Source organism: Apium graveolens, chromosome 2 (assembly GCF_009905375.1).
Source record: "Apium graveolens cultivar Ventura chromosome 2, ASM990537v1, whole genome shotgun sequence".
In the NCBI taxonomy this organism is placed as follows: domain Eukaryota; kingdom Viridiplantae; phylum Streptophyta; class Magnoliopsida; order Apiales; family Apiaceae; genus Apium; species Apium graveolens.
Window position 1 is genome coordinate 314,221,042 of NC_133648.1, and position 6,533 is coordinate 314,227,574.

Genomic DNA, 6,533 nt, shown 5'->3' on the forward strand with positions numbered 1-6,533 from the left:
AAAATATTCGCAATAATTCAATATATAAAATCATATTTTTAAACTTTTCCGAGCCGGGCTCGAGCCTATTTCGAGCTGAACTCGAGCAGAATATTCCAAATGCTCGGCTCAAACTCTTTAAAAAAATAAATTCTGACCCCCCTTATATTCAAAGCTGAATCCACCACTGCCGTAACCATGAAGGTTTTAAATAATATATATATATGGGTTGTTCAAATAGAAACTGACTTAAAAATAAAAATTAGAAATTAAGGTCCAACTCATTAAATTTTATTTCAGCACCCCATGTCCATCCTTCTGTTAGTCCGGTACTCTGTTTTATCAATAGTCGTAACTCTTACATAGAGCATGTTCACCATGCACCACTAATTCCCTCCATTTTCAAATTAATTTTTTCTCTTATTCAACGAGTTTTTTTAAAAAATTTGACTTCACTGTATTTTTGTACATCGTTCAACGATCAATATGAATACCATATGTGCTATATTCCGACGTTAATTACTAATTATACTTACGAGAATCACTAAAATTTAGCTAATTTAACTAATAATATAAAAGGAACAGAGAGAGATATTCATACTGATATACTCTTCAATCAATAAATCGTATGACGATAATCACTAAACTGCACCAAGTTACACATAGTAATCAATATATTGTACAGAGAAATCACTATTTACCTGGTCGGGTTTCTAGGGGGCCCTAAACCCTAGACTAAGTTAGGATTTAGGCTCTGGGGTTTAGGGCCCCCTAAATCCTAAATAGATGGAATGCTTATCAACTAATTTTTTATTATTAAAAAGGGCTAAATATTTTTAAAACCTATTTAAGAAATTAGTGAACCCCAAAAACTTAACAACTACTAAATTAACTTCCAATTTAAATTTTAGAAAGAATTTCTAAATCTTGAATCACTAATTATGCTTACAAAAATCACTAAAATTAAGAAAGTTCTGAAATTATAGTAATTCCGATTTAGTGATTCTGTTAAGTATAAATAGTCATTATCGTCGGAATATAGCAAATATAGTATGTAAATTGATCGTTGGGAGATGGAGAAAAATATAGTGAAGTCAGATTTTAAAAAAGGTTTGTCGATTAATAAAAAAATTAAATTAAAACAGGAATAAAATTTTTTACGCAAGAATACAGGGCACACAAAGGAGCCACTTGAAATTCAAGTTTGTATCTTGGATTCAAGTAGAGGATACACCGAGGGAGGGGGAGAGAGAATGAGTGAATAAAATTTGTGTGGTAGAGATTCAATTCGTTATAAAATTAGATGTTGTCATTGGTTTTTTAGAATAAGATTGATTTTTGTTTGATCATCTCCCTATATATATAAATATATAAATATATATTTATTTATTTATTTACATGAAACTCACATATTTAAACTCATTATGTTAAAAATTTGAAGAATGCCCCTTGTACTCTATCCCACTGCCTGAGAGTAGTAAATAGTATAAACATCATACATTTTTAGTCTTGCTACCTCAAATATAATAACAAATTACTTCATATTTTTTGTAGTTAAACGTTTTGATACAGACATTTGCATGTTCATGCTCACTTGCTTCTTCAACTTAATTCTAATTGAATCCTTGTATAAATTCACACTGGGAAGATTGGTTGTGGTGGTGCCGACTCTTATCCTTGGTTGCTCCAGCATTTATAGCAGAAGGTTGTTTCCCCATACCAGGACCAACAGGTTCTCGGAAACTATTTGACTTTTGCGCGTATAGGGTGGATGCCGCGTCCTAATTTGATGCATGGTTTCTAAATTTTGACTTTAATTTGTATAGATCTTATATGCAGAGGAAAAAAAAACCGTATGTAGTGCCCGTTTGGAAAATTTTAAAACAAGTAATTTATGATTTAAAATTAATAAGTGGCTTAAAAGTAATAAGTTGATAATACTTATAAGTTAGTTAAGTGTTTGGTTAATTTAACTTATAAGTCAGAATTTTTTTTAACTTAAATGAACTAAAATAAATATTTTTTAAATATAATTATCTTAATTCCTGATTTTTAAATTAATTTAATATTTAAAAACATAAATTTGAAAACTAAAATTAATAAAAAATTAAAAAATCATAATAAGTTGAGAAAAAGTAAGTCGTTACTAACATTCAACTTATCGGCTTATAAGTTGTAAATTCAACTTATAAGTTTGATCGACAAACACTAATCGATTAGTACTTACGGATTTACGGATTTATAAGCCACTTATTTAGTGGTTGGTGGTTGCCAAACAGGCCGGTAGTCTGTGCTGCAGGAAACAGAAGCACAAATAACTGACTATTTCATTGTATTATTTGAAATTATTGAGTTCTGAACCTCTAGTAACTCAACTGATCGAGACCGGAATGATACTTGAATTTTAGAGCCTTACCTTCTTTAGTTTATAGACATATAGATGCACCAATTTAAGCATGAGGTCAAGGCACTAGAATGTTGTCCTATAATTTTTCATGATTATTCAAGATGCTAGTAAATTCAACCGGACACCTGATTATCAAACAAAGAAAAAGATAATTGAGTTCTGAATCTTTTTGCTCGATGGTTGTATAAAGACAATGCATGCGGAAGTTTCTTTGCCAAAACTTAAACACGGTTATTGTTAGTCGGCCTCCGTTTTCAGATCTAGGATTTTAATCACCCCTTCTCTTCTCCATCTATAATTCTCTTTCATTATTTAATTATTTTCACTATTCCATCTTCTCTTTTATTTTATTCCTTTTCAAAATTTCGAATAAACATCTTTTATGTGTGTGATCTAATCATTTTTTGGTGAGATCTTTCTTGTACATTGTTATCATGGTTGTCCCAATTTTTTTTGGGTATTAGTATGTTTTGTTTAAAGTATTTTTGTTTGTTGGTGTTGGTTCCACTGGAAAAGATTTATATGGTTTTTTGGCAGATCTGGATTTCTTGCATCGAAACTGAGATGGTGAATATCACAGGTACTTACTTTTTACAACACAAGATTGTTCATAGTTTGGGGGCATTTGTTTCTCCGGTTTTAGTTGATGTAACTAAAAATTCTGAATATTGGGCTACAGATGGCATTAATGTGATGGTCAATTGTGATGTTGTTATCAGGGTTGGTGTTGGGTGAATTGCTGGGAAAGTTATTATAAGTCTTTTTATTTTAAAGAATATTATTCTATTTGTTAAGCAATCTGAAAACAAGACGACTACTTGTATAGTTCGTTTATTTGTTTGCCAATCAGGTTGTATTATCAGTTCGGAGGTCATTTTTAACTGTTTTTCAGTATTTTAATGAATGGATTCTATTTTGTTTGTAAAAAAAAAAAAAGACCATGCATGCGGTCATTAGGGGCTAGCTACCCCAAGGCAAGGAAAAAGGACCCCGGACAAGAGAAGACCTACCTACATAGTCTTTAAAACAAGGTTGGTCAGATCAGGAATAATCAACAATAAACCTTTATATCTTATTTCCCAGGTTTGATAAGCCCTTAAGCCTGAAATGGAGTTTTTTAGTAGACCTACATTGTCGGGACTTGGAATAACACTTCGCCTGAAGTGGAGTTTTTTAGTAGACCTACATCGTCGGGACTTGGAATAACACTTCGTCCGATTTAAATTATATTTCTATTTTTAGAAAAAGATTTTATTTCAATTAGTTAATGGCTTCAATTTTTAATGTAAATTTATATTTTCAAAATCTTTTCTATTTATTAATATTTTTTATAAGATCAGCTTTATTTCACATATTATGATTAATTATTACAATAATTATTAACATTCATTTTCTTAAACTGTGCTATTTTTTTTAAATGAACATTTAATTTGAAACGGAGGGAGCACTTAAATTTTTTTGATTTTGAATCAAAATCAAGAAATTTTGACTGTAAGCAAGATTTTTATTTTCCGGTTATGCTACCCAAATTGACTAGCTAGTTATTTTCGTGTATACTATCTAGCTAGTTCACAGTTATGGTTTTGTCAATTTTATTAAGAGTAAACAAAAAAAAATAAACCTAATATAGCTTGCTAGGAGAAAGTGGAAAATGATACAAAAGTATTATATAAATATATAATACTACGTACGATTGTTAGTCTAATGCAACATATAATATGATATTTTGTTCGCATATAATTTAAATTTATAATTATTATCTAAATTTAAATTTTCTTAAATTTTTATTTTTAACATTAATAACTTTCAAAAAAAGTAAGTAATAAGAAATTGTACAATAATTGGTATAGGCAATAAAGTAAATTAAGAATATACTTGAATGAAGTAATATGATGTTTGGACTTGTATTTATGTCAAATGAGATATTTCAAATGATACGATTTGAGTTTTTATTTCAAATTCTCATATTTATACTAATATTTGAATGTCCCGAATTTCAAATTAAATCCAAATCCAAGTTCTCAAACAGTTTATTTGATCCAATTTAAAATTTTAAATGAAATCTACTTTCCAAACGAATCATAAGTGAATTCAGGTATCAATTAACACTTTTAATTAGTTTTTTGTTTACCTTTATCTTATACTAGTAATTTTGTTGTATAACTTGAATACTGAAAAGTTAGTTATGTACAAATTTATTAGAATAGATGTGAGATTTTTGTTATTTATTATTCCATCCGTCCTTTTGATTTTGTTATCAAAAGGATTGGACACGAAAATTAAGAAATATATATAAAGTAGTGAAAAAGAGAAACAAAAGTGAGTGAAGTGGCGGGACCCATTGATTTTTAATGTATAAAATAGAGATAGTGGGGTAAAAGTAGTGTGAAAAAGAAAAAAAATGGGGAAATAAAGGGACCCATTAACTATTTTTAGTAAGTTTTGAAATATAAAGAAATGAATAAGACATAAAAAAAAAGTGTAAAAAAATGAAAAAGACAGAGGGAGTATATGATTACCACACACTCCTGTAGTAACTATTATGTGTTTCATGTGTACGTCATAACCTCGTGTAAAAATTATATTTTACATCAATTTTTTGTCATATGCTTTTACATGCATTTTCGAAGATAATTATTTTTTTACAATGACACAAGATGCAAGATAATATATAGTTTGTGGTTTGGTCGGTAATTAGTGTGACGTATTTAGTATTTCCGACACTTGATTTGCCATGTTTGCACGAAATTTTGATCACTTGGATTCAGCAATTTGGACCGTTCTTCTTTTTCCTAATTTAGTCATATTAGGTCACCACCCATAAAAATATATATAACATGATTTGGTAATTATATTTCTCGCATATTATTATTGCATATTATTATTATTATTATTATTATTATTATTATAGACCTACTATTCGATAATAAATATAATTCAAATTAAGTAATTTTTTAAGATTTTGCTGGAATTTAAAATTAGTTTTTTTTAATTTTACTTCATTCACTTGTTCATGTTATTATTTGATAATTAATAACATATGAATTCTCGTTATCAAAAAATTATATTTAGGTTAAATACAAGTAGTAGTTTAATTTATACGAAAATTAATCGTTATATAAAATAAAATTATATATACATATATATAATTATAATTATATATATATATATATGCATGTTTGTATGCATATATGTATGTGTTGGAAATTAATTTAATTTGTTTTATTTTAGTTGTTTTATTTATTTATGTTTTGTACGTGTATACCGTACATGTATGTGAACGTTGCATCTGTTTCCGTAGTAGTAGGTGAAGACCAGGACGTTTAGTTTGTTTGAGTATTATCAGGATACTGCAGTAGTGGATTTGTGGTTGTTTATTATTGCTAAGTAATAGGCACCACATTGTATCTAATAGCTATAAATATTGTAAGTATGTTTCAATTCAGAAAATTGAATAAAAGAAATAGTTCCCGCATTTAAGTTTCAATAGTATTTATGTGTGTATGTATATATCTTAATATATGTATGCTTATATTCATTATCACTGCGCGCGTCCAAAAGATTTGAGTGCCCTAAACAAATTTTGAAAATGGTGTCCTTGTTTTTAGGGTTGTGAAAAAAAATTATTCGTTCAAATCATTTGCTAGTTATAACACAATGATGAAACTAACTAGAAATGCTTATAATATTAGAATGCACATCCAAATGCATAAATTATATATAAATTTATGTTGTTTACTACATATATGTTTTTTTTGTGCCCCTTCTCGGCGTGGTTATCTATGGCTCGCCTTCGTCGTCTTATAACGTGGTTCTCTATGGCTCGCCTTCGTCGTCTTATAGAATGGACGACCCTGACTATAAAATAATGAGTTATAGATAAATATGCATATTAATTATGCAACAAATAATATATTTTAATAAATGAATAATGAGATGAAATAATATTACACTGAAATCAATGATTATCATTTAAATGATTTATACTAAATTTTTATTTATAAAATATATATTTGTATTTATGACGAAGTGTATAATAACAAGTTAGATAAATAAAGATGCATATTAAATATGTGAGGTAATAAAAGTGATAAATATTATACAAATATTAAGGTTCATTTATAAATGGATATTAATTTACGTTAAG